This window comes from Aedes albopictus, chromosome 2 (assembly GCF_035046485.1).
Source record: "Aedes albopictus strain Foshan chromosome 2, AalbF5, whole genome shotgun sequence".
Classification (NCBI taxonomy): Eukaryota; Metazoa; Arthropoda; class Insecta; order Diptera; family Culicidae; genus Aedes; species Aedes albopictus.
The window spans coordinates 334,491,958-334,507,525 of NC_085137.1; the positions used below are offsets into that span (position 1 = coordinate 334,491,958).

Sequence of the window (15,568 nt, forward strand, 5' to 3'; positions counted from 1 at the left end):
TCAAGGGTTCTAAAATATAATTATTCAACTATCAATACAAAATTTTAAACATTTAGTTAGTTTTACAATTTACCAATCGGTCAAGGCTGACCTTTGAATCTTCCATTTAGACCAAAACTTCTGCATGACATTTTTGAGTTTAGCAAAGCCATCTTGACTAGGAAACCTTGACCTATTGGTAAATTGGAAAACTAACTAAATGTTTAAAATTTTGTATTGATAGTTGAATAATTATATTTTAGAACTCTTGAAAAAGGTCCCATACGGACCGAAACAACGGGAAAAATCATAAACTAGGGTTTTCGAACCCCCAAAAGACTGCAAATGTGATTTCTAAAGCAGTTAATTATGTGCAGAAAAGCTTTTCCACGAATAAGGCTATTACAGATGAAGATAATAAACTGGAAGGAATCTAGGAAATTCCTAATAGAGCATTTTTAGAAATCTGAGGTGAAACTTTTGTACGAATCCCGGTGGGAACTTCTAAGAAACCTCTTAGAAGAATCTTAGATGGAATCAAATATTCACAGAAGGAACTGCTAGAGGGATACTGGAATGAAGTTCTGGAGAAATCACTGAAGGAATTTCTAAAGGAATCTTAGGACAAACTGCTGGGGTAAGCTCAGATGAAATTTCTAGAAGAAATCCTGAAGAGAATTCTTGGAGGAATCTCGGAATGAATTCCTAGAGAAATTTCGGGAGGATTTTTTTTAAGAAATCCGGGATTTCTTGGAGGAATTCCAGAAAGAATTTCTCGGAAAGAATACCTCTAGGAAGGCTTCCGGACAAGTAAAGGTTGTTCTTCTACACACTTATTCAGCATCTAACTAGACTCCGACACGATTCGATGTGAAATCGCAGTTTTATCCACGATTTTACACTTATACTAACTGCGAAATGGTTTACGGTCGTTCTTGAGTTATAGTGGAAAATCTGACCATCAAAGCGTCAAAACGTCACGGTAGAATGGGTCAACAAACTCTGGAGACAATTTGTGATCTCGAGGACTTTTTCATACATCAGAGATTTCTTTGGGCATTTGCTTGGAAATCTCTCCAGAAATCGTTCCGAAATTCCTCTGAAGATTTCTTACGAAATTCTATCTCAGATTCTTCCTTGAATTCCTTCCGGAGTTCCTCTTTGTAATCCGTTGTTCCTTCTCTAAATTATGTCGTAGTTTCGCTCATGATTGTTCCCGCGGATTTGTTTCTTAAATTTATCGATGGTGTTTTATTGGAGTTTGCCGGAGTTTATTTTTCCGATTTTCTTCAGGAGTTTCTCCCAAGATTCCACCCAGTCGTCTCATCCATACTTTTTTGGGTTTGCTAACCGAGTTCCAGCCGAGTTTTTTTTTTATTATTGTCCCTTCCGGTATTTCTGATAGTTTCTCTCGCCCTCTCCTTGGCGTAACGTCCTCACTGGGACAAAGCCTGCTTCTCAGCTTAGTGTTCTATGAGCACTTCCACAGTTATTAACTGAGAGCTTCCTCTGCCAATGACCATTTTGCATGTGTATATCGTGTGGCAGGCACGAAGATACTCTATGCCCAAGAAAGTCAAGGAAATTTCCTTTACGAAAAGATCCTGGACCGACCGATTTCTGATAGTTATTCCAGAGATTTCAGCCAGAGTTCAACCTACGATTTCTGCAGGAGTTTTCGTGGTGTTTCTGCGGGAAAATCAAAATTTCTTCCAAAGGTTTCCCTTCTGGAGATTCATCCGTTTCTTCAGGAATCATCTTCATGGTTTTACGAGGTAACGTTCTAACAGTGTTTCCCAGGATTTTTGTGAGATTTCTGCAGAAGCTCTTCCGGAGAATTCTTTCCGACAGTTTTCTGGGATTCTAGATTATCCCTGGCAGGGTATCACTCGTAGTTCTTCCCGGGATTTACCTTGAAGGTTTTCAAGGTGCCGGCGGAATCTCCAACAAATTTCCTCTCAGGATTATTCTCAGATTTATTCCGAAATTTCTCCGTTTTCCCAAAGTATTCCTTGAGTTTCTCGCTAGATTTCATTTCACAAGAAACACTGAAAGAAATTTCAGTTGAAACCTTGGGAGAAATACTGGGATAAATCTAGAGAAAAAATACTCTTAGAGACATTGTGGGAGCAACACTGGGAAGAATCTTCGAAGAGATATTTCGGGAGAAGTTTTGAGAGAAATCTCAGGTGAAACTCCATAAGAACTTCTACAAGAAGCTTCAAGAAATGTTAAGAAATAACACCTGGAGAAACTCTAAAACAAGCTCACGGCTTTTTTTATGAAATGAAGGAGAAACCCCGGAAGAAGTTCCGTGAGGGAGTCTGGAAGCAAACACTAAAAGAAATCTCGAAAGAAACTTCAGCAAAAATTCGTAAAAAATCCTGAAAAATCCAGTAGAAATCCCAGTATCAACTCCTATAGAAGCTCCAGAAAACATCCCATGAGGGACTCTTGAAGCAATACAGGGAAAACCACTGAAACAAATCCCGGGAGAAACACCTGCAGAAAACTCGTAAAAATATCCTGAAGACATTCATGAAGGAACTCTGGTTGAAATCCCAGTATGTATTAACACTTGAAGAAACTTGAATCGAGGGAAGATCTCGAAAGATTCTGCAGAATACCCGTGAAAAACTCCGGGAGAAATAGGTCGTAATTCAGCTATCCTGGAAGATTTTCACGGAATCCAGCAAAGAGTTGTACAAAACTTGGAACAAAAGCCGGTACTATTCCGGAAAACTGACAAGAGTAGACAAGTAACATTTTTAATCATCTTGGTTTTATGGCGGTTCTCAGAGCTTCTCGAGAGCAAATTGATCATCAGATTATTGCTGATGTAAACATCGTAGATCTATAAGAATGGTCTGTTGGATGCCTTTCTTGAAGCAACGGTAGTGTCATTGCTGAGGTTATGTTAAAATCAGAATATCGGCAGCACCAGCTGTCCTTTCTATTCCTGAACGATTCACCAGGTATACACGATGATCCGCTTTAATCTGCTACACAAAATACATCTTCGTAGCAGTGCGTAGTTCACCGCTGCAGATTGACGCTAGCTGCATCCTTCACTCTTGATCTTACAAACACCTACCACCTTCGCTACCGGCGTTAACGATCTCAGTTATACCTACTTTCCTCCCATTCACTAAATGCTGAAATAGCCAGTGCGATAGTCTGCCAAAGGTGTGAAAGCACAATGTTTGCGCCGCCGCCGTTTGCGCATTTTCCTATTGCTTCGGATTTTGAAGAAACGGCGCGCGTAAACGACGGACCTACGTCTACGTCCGCTTAGAGGCATAGTGCGTCAACCATCATCCGCATCATCACCGTGCCTCTTCAGGGATTGCGGGAGGAAGAGCAGCACGCGAGACGGTTGTTCGTTGCCTGCGCGCGAAAACAAACGCGGATGTTGAAAATTAATGGACGTGATTCAGTTAATTATCGCGATCGTCGGAGCTCTAAACTAGGCCTAGGAGCATTGAGGCGCCCGAACGCGCACGGACGGTTGAGCCGCTCTAGTGTCGTTGTCGTCGTCGTCGACGCCGACAAAATGTGTGCTTGTATTCTTGCTGCTTCGACTCTGATGGGGTTTACTGCTGCCATCGGGAAAGGTGGAGTCCGCTAGAAAGTTTACCTTTCGAAAACGCCTGGTTGGCCAGCTACGTACGGCTCATCGGGAGGGCGCGAGAAGGCCATTAACCGTCATCATCATCGTCGCCGTCATCGTCTTCGACCGACCTCGTCGGTGCGCGGTGTAGTCAGTCAGTAATGGCAGCGGCCGAAATTTCAAAAATCTGATGATGAGTTAAGCTGGAAAGTATACTCGGAGAGAAAAGCGATGGAATGTCAGTTTATTAGGGCATCCCTACCAAACTTCCCAAACGAAGTTGTACCGTTCCAGTAAATCAGAACTTCGATTAGGCTATCATCTAGTCTCAACGTAGATGTCAGTAGCAAAGTGCCGCTCGTCCTATTAAAGAATTCACCGTATGCGGTAGGAATGCCCTTACCGAACACTTCCTCCGCGCTCTTTCATTGTTAACCTTGAACACACATTCTTCCCGAAAGCTAATCGGAGCGAGCGCGCGAGACACACTCCTAGACGCACTTTGACTCTCCATGGAGCGCGAACGCTCGCGGCGGGCGCCGCTACCGTTGCGTTGTTTAGTCCTCGTTCGCACTCGCGCGAAATTTTGATTAGAGAGATTGAGAAATTTAAGTTGTTTATATTTATTTTTCTGGGTGCTATTTTAAGCAGCCAGCAGCCCGCCGAAAAGGGGAGGGAAAGAATCGTTGACCTTCTCTCTGATCCGCCGATCCGAGTTTCGGTCGGCCTGATTGTGTATACGTTTTGCGTACGGGGGTTTTGAATTCGTGCCTAACTAGACTGGATTCAACTCGACTCTGACGCAGGTGTTGAGCGGTTTTGAGAAAATGCGGTGGCACCGATTAATGTTGAGAGTTTTAACTCAAAACACAAATGGAATCAGCGACTCAAATAGCAAGCATCACGCAACAACGGTGACAATGTCGCATTCTGGATTTGTTGTGACAATGCTCTGCTGCAGAAGAAAGTTGTCTTGATATGGACAGAAAACGACAAAGATCGTGCGTGCATAGCGCGCGTAGTGATGTTCGCGATTTTCAAGCTTTCCCTTGTGATTTTCAAGGGTAGCATCGAGTTTGTCACCATTTCTTCATTGTCACAATTTGTACAAAGTGGGACAAAATTCGCAGGAGTGCCTTATTTGTCGTTTGTCTTGCGGATCTGTTGTGTGACGTTTTGTTTCACTAGTCTTATCTAGTGATCTAGATCAGATGCGAGTTCGGACAACACAATTGAATCAAATTATGCCGCGGTATGTACTAAATTCAACCAACAACTTTCGTATTTGTCGTTCAATTTGACAACGGCGTCCTCTTGCTTTGGTCAATTTTCTTTCGCTCGTTTCCAAACCCCGCACATTTCTACTGATAAGGACAAACGTAACGCATAACCAGCCAACCAATGCAAACAACATGACACACATTTCATTTCCTTTCGAGATCTCGCACCAGTCAGTCAGTCAGTCAGTCATGATGGCTCGCAAGCCTTGGTGCCGCGAGCCGGACAGAGATAGCGAAGCACAGCGTATAGGCGGCGAGGCGAGAGCAAGCGGGAGACCGCCTGGTGAGCTATCAATAGAGCGGAAGCTACCACTTCCGGTCGACGTCCATCAACTTCGCCGCGGTTGTCGGCGTCGTACTCATCGTCGTCGTCTTGAAGGTTTATGACCATCATCACCACCGGCAAACAGTGCGCGCTCTAGTTCTGTCCTGAGAGTGGATCATAATCAATAATGTACCGCCGCGCCGGCAGTCACTCATCCGGTCTTATCAAGGCGAAAGTGCCCTGTATCTCTCTCTCGCTCTCTCTCTCTCCCTCGTGTGCACGGTAATGACTTTCTATCGCCACAATTGCACCACCGACCGCCGCGCGCCGGCGAACGCGAACGAGCTGAGAGTCACGTTGCTGGTATAGGATTTTAAATTTTGAATTTCCGCTGCGCGTCTGTGTGTGAGGTATAGATGGTAGTAGGCTAGGTAGTAGCGCCGATAAAGTGTGTAGCCATGAGCCTCTGCACGAATTTGCCCTGTCCCGCTCACTCCCACAGAACATTTGAAAACAGCGCGCACAGTAAAAGTCAAATTTGACTTTTACTGTGCGCGCTGTTTTCATGTTTTCTGTGGGAGTGAGCAGTAGGCCAGATTCGTGCAAAGGCTCATGGTAGCCGCGCTTATTGTTTGCTTCCTGTTTCATAATAATCAGCTGATAAATGGGGCTTAAGTGGCGAAGCTTTGATGCGTTTATATTGATGGACGAGGAGGAAAACAGCGCAACTAGTTGGTTGAATGTTTAGACGTTGGAAAATCAACGTAGTGCTTAGGGTTTTTTTTAAGGCGTTTTTATTTGACAGATGCACGGATCCGTCCTTAGTGCCGAGGTAAGGTACACACTGTACTGTCATTTCCATAGAATAACTGTCTAGAAGCCTCAAAATAAGCTGATTTTAAAAGTCTTTTGAATAGGCCTTTATAAGCCAACAATAACAATCTGAGGTACACACGACATTTGTTTACAACTGCTTATCAAAGGTGCATACAACACATCCATTAATTAAAAGAATCCTGAAAAAATGATAGAATCGACTACAAGATCGTCTACTTTCATCCTTTTTCTTGACATTGTTAATGATTGCAGTACATCAGAGATGCATTACAAGCATTAAAACGGCCAGGCCTACTGTGCTGCGTTTTTAATCCAACACACCACAGACCGCGCAGTTTCGTAGAAGAACTGTGGAAGACCTTCAAAATCAGCTGATTTGGATCGCCTTGTAATTAGGCCTGATATGGGCTACCAATGCACCACATGGTGGTTGGTACCCAAGTAACATTTTTTAGTCAAATAGGATAGAAGAGGTTCTCAAAACCATCATAAAACAAAAATAAAAGGTATTAGGTTTTATGACGGTTCTCAAAACCTCTTCAAGATTATTTGGTCATCAAAATGTTACTTGGGTAGTGCTACCTTATCTTGGTAGGTTCGACGTCCTTCATGTTATCTCTAAGGCTTAAGAGGGCTTGTCTTTTCCAGTTCCTAGAAAGTTCCACGTATCCCCATAGGTCTATGCTAGGCTGCGTAGGAAACCCTGAATCTGAACTATATGCGGAGGCTTTATGCAACTGCCAATGGTGCGCGGCACAAGAGTGCATCAGTATCCGTCATGCGCCATGTGAAGAACATTTGCTTACAGACTTTACAATGGGGGCAGTCAGATGGACGGAGAACAGTTGAGCTTCTGGAAAGAACGAACCCAGTCGAACTTCTTAAGCGTGCAAGCCTGTAGCAATATGCTACAAAAGGGCATAGACTAGAGTTTGCTAACAAAGGGATTACCCTTCCTTATTCATCTGTCATTGTTTTAAAAGTCGCGTACGGTTAAGACTTGTAATGTGTTTATCTCTGGAACATGATGTCAAAACATGGCAACGTTTGATGGATGAAAATTAAGAGTTTGGAAGCTGAAGTTTAGTCCTCGGTGGATAATTGATACACCTGGCAATAATTTCCAACATTGAAAATAATACGCCAGAAAAACATTCCCTAGAACTCGTTAAAATAATCCACGACACTTCCCAGAACACCATTTCGCCTCCATTGTCACGCCGATTCAAGCTCCCGTCAGCCTTCGAATGGAACTTCTACAAATCCCCAAAGGTTTCTCACGCGCAGTTCAAGTGCAACCAACTGGAGGCCACGTGCAGGGCCTATCCGTCCATTCCACCGAAGAAAAAGCACCACGTGCGAAACCTATCAAAGCCGAGCAACGTAACGACGCCTTCGACAGCGGCCTCCTCCGCCGGCAGCTTCCGAGCAGCAGCGACGTTGCGTTGGTGCGTTGGCGTTCCCAAAGAACTCGCTTTCCTCGAGAAGGGTTTTCCAGTTTGGGTGTAGGTTCCTACGCGTTGCTGCTGCACAACCGTCCTTCCCGAGTGAATGGTGGTGGAGCATCAGAAGCCTGGTCTCTTTGATTATGTTTACTTTTCAACCCCCTCTCAGACCGGCCGGCCCTCTGCCCCCTTTTCACACGTATTGTGGGGCCGTTCTTGGGCCGCGGGGAGGTTATGAAAATCAATGCACGCCGGTCGTCGCCTGCCTCTTCGCCGCACGCACGCAGCACGTCCTCACGGCGACCGGAGGAGAGTTCGCTCGCTTTGTGTTGTGTATACACACTGCGGTGTGCGGCGAGGAGAGCACACAGCACAACAGTTCGAAAGTGAGTTAAAAATAAATCGCTTCATCGCGCACGAGATCTTTCACTCCGTCGTCTTCGTCGTGGTCGTAGCTCTCGCACACACACGCACGCACATTCTCCGTCCGGTCCACGTCCGTCCGTTCGTTCAATCACAGGACAGACCTAAACCAAGCGAACGAGATGTTCGCTGGATTGCTGGCCAAAAATCAACAGCAGTAGCCGAATATGCTTACTTCGCGCTCGTCAACTTCTGCCGCCACCTCCGACCAGGGCTGTGGCGGGAATTGGGGGATATTATAATGAGAGACTTCCACGTTCCACGTCGCCTCGCCTTCGACGGTCCGTCCACACCGAGCGAAAGGACCGTCGCGTCGTCAGTTTCTGGACATCCCTACGAGCTGTGCTTCTGGTGAACGCCGCCGCGAACGAGCGCGGGCGGATGCTGTGAGCGATTGCGGGAAACGTTAGGCGAGGTAAAGGACGACCGTGGACCGTGGAGAAGCTGTGGCGGCGGCGGCTACAGCAGTGAGTGGGCGAAAGGACTGGGTCAGTCGGCAGCGCACACTTCCATGCAATTCACAACCACCAACGAACGCCACCCAGTCAGTCGCAGCCCCGGCCCGAAGGTTGAAGCGCAACGACTTCCATTCAGTACGGACGGAGAGCGTTCCTCTGCTGCCGCGCCGCGCCGCCGCGTGGTTATAGTGGTGCTCATTAAAGAAATAAAATCGTCTCTCGATGGGCCATGCATGTGCGAGGAGGCGAGAGCAAGTCCGCGTGTGTTAGTGCTGGCATGGCATTTCCTCACACAAAATTTGCTGAATGGTCTCCCCCTGGGTTCTGCGTGGTCCAGATTCCGAACGAGATTCGCAGATCCGATTCGACCCGTCCTGAATCGATGTTTACGGCGACCGAGGAATCAACATTCGGCGATTTCATCCAACCTATGTGAGCTGCCCACGCGCTTCGCTGTGTTGGTGATCGATCACACATTCTCTAGTGAATGAAAATTAATGTTTCCGCTCGACTCGGGTGGCGGCAGTGATTGCATCGTCTCCGCTCCGTCCGCTCACGCACACCGATGCAGCTACTTGCTTGCGCGCCGAGCGGGTGTTGCTTCGACTTCGATGCAGAAGTTGTCAGGGTGTGGTGGTGAGCGCGCGAGCGTTGGGTTCGTTGGGTTCGGTCGGAAAACACTTCAACCAACATGACTTCCTGTGGGTTGGCGTTGTATGTGGTGTGCTATGCTACAGCAGGGTAGGCGTAGGTATGGGTTTGTTCGGCCGGTTGGGTGAGCGAGTGGTGGAAGCGCAGCATATGTGTCCATACTGTATTTCGTGGCGGATGGCTCGGCTCGGGCGGCGGTTGCCTATCGCGATGTTATGCTGAATGAATAACACCGGTCAACGTAGTTTGGTGCGTTTTATGAATGAATGTAGGTCGACCTCGCAGCCGTCGTCCGCGTTGTCGTCGTCGTCGTAGCCGTTGTTGTCGTTCAGTGTGCGCTCGAGCTTTTGAAAAGTGTGATCTTTCGGTGCGGTTTGAAGCTGTGTGCTGGTTCTGCTGCGGTAATTGATCTTTCGGGTGTGTATTCTAATAGCGTGTAGTGTGTTGATCGTGAATGAATCGAATTTGACATCGGAGGTGACCTGCACATTGATTGAATTGAACCGATTCTCCTACTCAATGGTTTTCATCGCGAGCTTGTTGAATGGACTGTTGCGAATTGGGAACAAATTTTTGATGAGAGGGGGAGAGGTGAGCTTGACAATTTCAAATTTGAGTGTCTGTAGAATAATGTATAGAAGAAACTTCAATGAAGTTTATGTATAGATTTGATCGTTCGCGAAAACTCAGTGAACTCAGTGGAAACAACCAACAAGATTCTGAGAATGTTGTAAAAGAATTGATTGAACAGCAGAGTGACAGCTGGAATGAATAGCCCTTTAATGCTACTGAATTTTGTTGAGTGTATAGGCCTTTTCATGTGACAGATCCGTGCATGCATTTGTTTACAAAGCTTGAACAACAGCTGCTAACACGAACGTGTCATCTTCATAGAAGAACTGTCAAACGCCCGAAAAATCAGCTGATTTAAGACGTCACATGAAAAGGCCTATAGATATGTGCACGGAACCGCCAAACTACCCAAAATTGAGTTCTTTTGATGCAATCCCATAGTTCGGCCCAATAAGCCAAATTTGAGTAAATCGATTAAACTCACACTAGGTAAATTGCCTTCACCTCCAGCAAAAACATTTACTTAAGAGTAGGTAAATTCAACCCAAGACCCCCCCTCATTCAACCCAAATTTGAGTAAACCTGCATTTACCCAAAATTGGCTTATTGGGCTCAAGGACCCCCGTTGGGTAGATGCATCTCTGTTTGTTTTTGACAACATCGGTGAGGGAATAAGGGAAAACAACCTAATTTTGGGTAACTAGTTTATTCGATATACTCAGCTTTGAGTAAAATCAACCCAAAAATTAGGTAGTTTGATTTCTCCGTGTGTAACAGCTTGCAAAGGACTATGTTGGACCTAAATAGATACCAATGATATTCATATCTGAAGATAGCAACGTTATAGTTTAAAATTTTGTCAAATAAAGTATTCGCATCGCCACAGTACTTGACCCGTACTTGAAAACCGTAGGCTATTGAATACATGCGATAAAATTTAAGTGGTAAACGATTTCAGTTTAACATTCGAGGTTGGCCTTGAGGATTTAAAAAGACACGGACACGTTTAGTACTGCCAAAGAGCTTTTCGCTCTTTGAGCTCTTTGAAGGAAGCACGACACTAGACAACGGACTAGCATGCAACGCCCAGTGGCACAGCCAAAAACTTTTCCTGACAGCTGCGGCGGGAATCGAACCCACGCTCCTAGCACGACTAAATGCTTGATGACACTAGCCGCACGACCACGAAGCCACAAATTGAATTCAACCAATAGGCCTTTTTCATTTGACAGGTTTGTGTATGTCTTCTGAACAAAAGTGTAAACACATAAGTAGAAGAGCTGTCAAAATCGGGCGACAGCAGTATTGACAATATATTTATCTCGTCAAACCATCAATAGATTGATAGCTAAAGACCCCTGAAAGCTGATTTAAAACGTCTTATGAATAGCCCTATTTCACAGTGGAGATTCAAATGTAATCCTATGGCATCGGGAACACGGGGTCTAATATCTGACCCTTTGTACAAGCATCTTAAATCAGATAATCGGACATAAATGCTAAACAAAAACACTCACAATATGAGTTATAAAGCTAGGGGTGTAACACAACATCAGATCTAGATAGGGCTTTGAAACTTCATTTCGGTTGTTCGAGATATTCCAACGAAATCCATAAACAATCTACAAATAACACATAACATAACAAAAATCCCTTTTTTGGAAATCACCCATATTTTACTATACAACTACCTATACAAAATTGCCCGCTCTTGTGTGCATCCGCGGATATCTCCAGCACATTCAGCACACAGCACCGAGATCAGCTCTCTATGCGCAGGTGCATACGAAATGATTGATGAAATCCATTCCACATGGCGGCACTCCGCACGTCCCCCACTACAACCTGCTGTTGCAACAGCGGCGACTTCGACGGCGGATGACATCGCATCGAACTGCCAAACGTCCGTCCGCGTCCGGTCAGTGGACACTGTGCGGTGTGCCATACCGCACCGCGCGAAAGGAAGTGGCCGCAATCATCCGGCTGCTAACCGGAGCGAAAGCTTATGGTTAGACGTTAGACAACTGTATCGCACTTCGCCATCCATCCGGTGCGGTACCCAACCGACGGCACAATATGTGTGTGCGGCGGCGGCGGCTGGCATACATGAACATGGCCTGCCTGTTGTAGGCCTACACTGCACACTTCCTCTCCGCTGCGCAGCTTCACCTTCGAGCCTCGCCGGAGCCTAAGGTTGGATCGTACGGCAAAGCGGGACGGAGCGAGAAATTTTCGCATCCGTTCCGTTGTTGTTTTTGTTGGAAAGCGAACTGCGGAAGATAGGGACGGCTGCCACACTGCGGTCGGCGATGTCGTCGTCGTTTCGGTCGGTCTCGTATTCCAGGAAAAAGGAGGTTCTGAAAGTATGCACGTCCCGAAATTCAACGTGCCGCGCAAAGGGTGAGAGTGTGTGCGTGTGTGTATGTGCGGGTGTTTTGTTTTCGTTTCGGGTTCGGTATCGAAAGATTCGGATTCCGGTGCTGAGTGGGAACCCGAACTTCCGGTCTTTTATTCCTGCGAGCGTGGGAGTTTCCTGTGCTGTAGCTGTTGAGTAGGCATATCATCTGTCTGTCTGTCCTGCCTGTCAGCAGCGCAGAGCAGAAGAGGGGTGCGTTCAGTGGTGGTACACATGTGTGTGCCTCTCCCTAGGCCTGTTAAGAGGCCTTAAGGGTAGAGGGTATGTTCTAGTTTTCGCAGCTGTGCATCCGAGATTCGATCGTGGGAACTTGTTGAAGCATTTCCTGAACGGCGATGTTCAGCTTTGGAATGTTGAGGAATTTACCGCACGCTAACGCCGCTCAGCACTAAAATGCATAATTTCCAGACTACACCAAAAATGTGTAACCCTTGCACATTTACAAAATCAGCTCCAGTGTCCGCAAAATTGTTAAAATCGCAAAAATTTTTGTACGCCAATCTAGGTAGGATTACTAGTGACCTTGGAAAACAAAAAAATATCAACATTTCGCATCTAGAAGAGTGTACGAGCTGTTTTTTGAGAATGTGTAACTGCTACTCATTTTTGTGTGGTCTGGAAATTATGCATTTATGAGTAGGTCTTACACATTTTAGTGCTGAACAGTTTTAGCGTGCGTACTTTGTTTGGTGACAGGTGATGCAGGTTCTGAAGATTTTGACAAACTTATGAAATTTGATATAGGAAGTTAATCACCTGCTCAATAGGCCTTTTCAAGTGTTAGGTCTGAGTTTGCATCAGTCTTTATTTAAGCAGTTGACATACCTACATGGACCAGTCATTTCCATAACTGTCAAAGAACTAGAAAATCAGCTACTTATAAACGTCATGTGAATAGGCAGGCTTTTTCATTTGACTGATCCGTATATGCATTTGTTTACAACTGTAAACAAAAGAGCATACATGAATCTATTAATTTCATTCAAGGACTGCCAAAGATCCGCAAAATCTGCCGCAACGTCTTGATGGCAGTAATATAAAATGTTGCTAAATGGTTAGAAAAGTAAAGCAAAGTCGCTACCACTGGTTTATTATATCACAAGGCATGATCATGAAGTCGTCCATATAACCAGCAATTTACGGCCGTCATAATCAAGAATAATTTATGATTGAGAGCGAAGGATAATATTCCTGCCTTGAACTGACTGTCTTCCAGACTATTAAATTTGATCGTTTGCAAGGCAGACGACGCTCAAAGTCAAGAACCCAATCGTACCATACTCGTAAAACGTGTTTGACGCTAATGGATATTTATGCTATGTTCCAATGGCGTGTTCAACAACAGCCGAACGAACTGCTCCAATCTAGTTTCAACATTCTCATTGGCAAATACCTCTTCAAAAACCGCACCGGAAAACGGAAAAGGCCCGTAACTTCCTTTCCCGAGCGCTCAAAACAACAACCTCTCGAAACCGCATCCGATCGCATCAAGCACGGCCGCCCAAACTAGCACATTCGATGCAAAAAAGCGAGTCAGAGGTCGACAACCTTGGCGCGCGGAGAAGCTCCTCGAACCATCCATCCATCCGTCCATCTATCCCATCCGAGATCCATCCATCCACCGCCGTTCTTGTTGTTGTTCCTCTTGGTACGCGCCCTACACCTTCACCTCCCTCCCCCGCGCACCCGCCCTGATTTGCCCACGTCTCTCCTGCAAAATCTTCTCCATCTCTACGCTTCCTATCCTACCTACGTGCCCACATTCGTGATGTTGTTTTGTTGTTTTCTTTCTCCTCTTCGCATCCTACCGCGCACCACCCCCATCGATCGCCAGCTCGCCTGCCACCGCGTGCTGACCGTTGCTGAGGTTGCTTGCTGGCTGGCTGGTGCTTTCTTTGACTCCCTTTCAGCTCGTCGTCGTCTTCTTCTTGGTCGTCGTGGCCGCCGTCCGTGCACGAGTTCGCGGTCGACCTGTTTCTCGAAAACCCGGGCACTCGCCGTCGGTCGGCCGGTCGATCGTCCGCAATCCGTCGACCCCGGGTCCGTTGTCGAGGCCGTCACCGCCGTCGCGCCGCGCTGTGCGCTGTTTTGATCGTCATCATCGTCGTGCCCGTCGTCGTCGTCGTCGTCATGGTGGAGAGTGTAATAACAACCTTTATTTCTTCTACGTTGGCTTCAGTCAGGCAGGCAGGCAGGCTTTTCTCTGCCTTGGTCTTCGTGGTCTTCTTGGTTGTCCGCAGCGCGCCGCGGTCAGGCATGGTCCAGGCCGTGTCGCCGTCTCCTCCACCGCGTGTCCGTCCTTGTTTGTATCGTACTTACCTTGTTGTAGAGCGGAGAAACGCAGCAGAAAAAAAGGATCACGTCGCAGCTTCTGTTGTTACGTTCGCGCGCTGCGCTTCCCGCTTCGAGGAAGCGACGTCTGAGGGCGGGACGTTTCGAGGGAGGGGACTCCATCCGCATTGATGCCTCTGCTGCGCGATGATCTCTTCTTGCAGTGCGCTGCGCGTCCCTTGCACTCATTCGCTCGCAAGCAAGTGATCCACATGATCACCAGCTGCGTACCAGCTGTAGAGCGAAGCGCACGGACATAATTACGAATGATGATGATCGAGATGAGATTCTTTCTCTTTGCTTCGAGTTCGGGGGCTGTAGAAGCGGACGATAACAACACACAATTTCCCGGTACGACCGGGGACTCTTCGTCGAGCGGGGCTAAGACAGTTTCTGTATCAATGTAAACGCCTGTGACCTCGTTCCTTTCAGTAGTATTGGGAGTACTGGCAGAAAATAATCGATTCTGTTGTACCGATTTGTGTTTGCCCTTTTTGCCTACTTTGAGAGATGTTTTAACACAGACATCAGAACGCCAAAGATCTGTCGAAGTAATAAGACTTGTAAAGAAGCTAGTGAAGTCTGTGAAGTTCAAGATCGCCCATGCCCAGCCGTCGGTGACGTGTCAAGAGCTGAAAAAGTGCGGCAGCACCCGGCCCCTTGGGACGGTTGCGTGAATCTAATTTAATTTGATGATCGACAGATTTTATCCGATTTGAAAAGCTTAAATTTAAGGTCGCTGGATGGCTTCCCCACTGGCGCTGCTGCCGGTGCTGTGTGACCTCTTTTGAGAACTGCCCTACTACACCGTCGATCCAAAGTTTCTTGACCGGCTCCGTCGATTAACCTTAGTCCGGAAGCGTTCGGCCGATCCTGTAACCAACCCAAACCACTCCAATGGACCCTGACACACATCAAACGAGAGGGCTCCTCTCGGATTTTCGGGACGCGTCCGGAGATCAGGTTGAAATCGATACCTATTTTTTGTCTTCTCTGGTCAGCGGACGTCGACTACGACAACGACGAAGACGGTCGTAGAAGCGACAGATGATCAGGTTTTCTTCTCTTCCCTCTTTCGAGTTTGACGAGTTTTATTACACACATTCTGCCGTACGGTGGTGCGTGTGTATGTTGAATCAGGTGGACCCTCTAGTCGTCTAGAAGGTATCAAGTATCGCAACCTGAACGGAGCAAGTTCGTGTCGAACCCGTCGTCGAAGCAGACCCCGCTATGTGTCAGGTCGTAAAACCCAACTGGTGTCCCCTGCTTTCCTCCTATACAGTTTCTTCGTTCCCCTCGA

The 15,568-nt window shown here is 46.6% G+C and overlaps 1 protein-coding gene across 2 annotated transcripts in view; it reads left to right on the forward strand.

Annotated features, from left to right (window-relative positions):
• LOC109398004 (protein sprouty) overlaps nt 1-15,568 on the forward strand; it is a 54,549-nt gene that overhangs the window by 18,549 nt on the left and 20,432 nt on the right. Inside the window, exon 1 of one of the 2 annotated variants that reach the window (XM_062852546.1) lies at nt 7,624-9,365. The exons of the other annotated variant lie outside the window; for it this stretch is intronic. The gene's annotated coding sequence lies outside the window, so the exon portion shown is untranslated. Of the gene's footprint in view, nt 1-7,623; nt 9,366-15,568 lie in introns of those variants that run through there. 2 annotated transcript variants of the gene reach the window in all.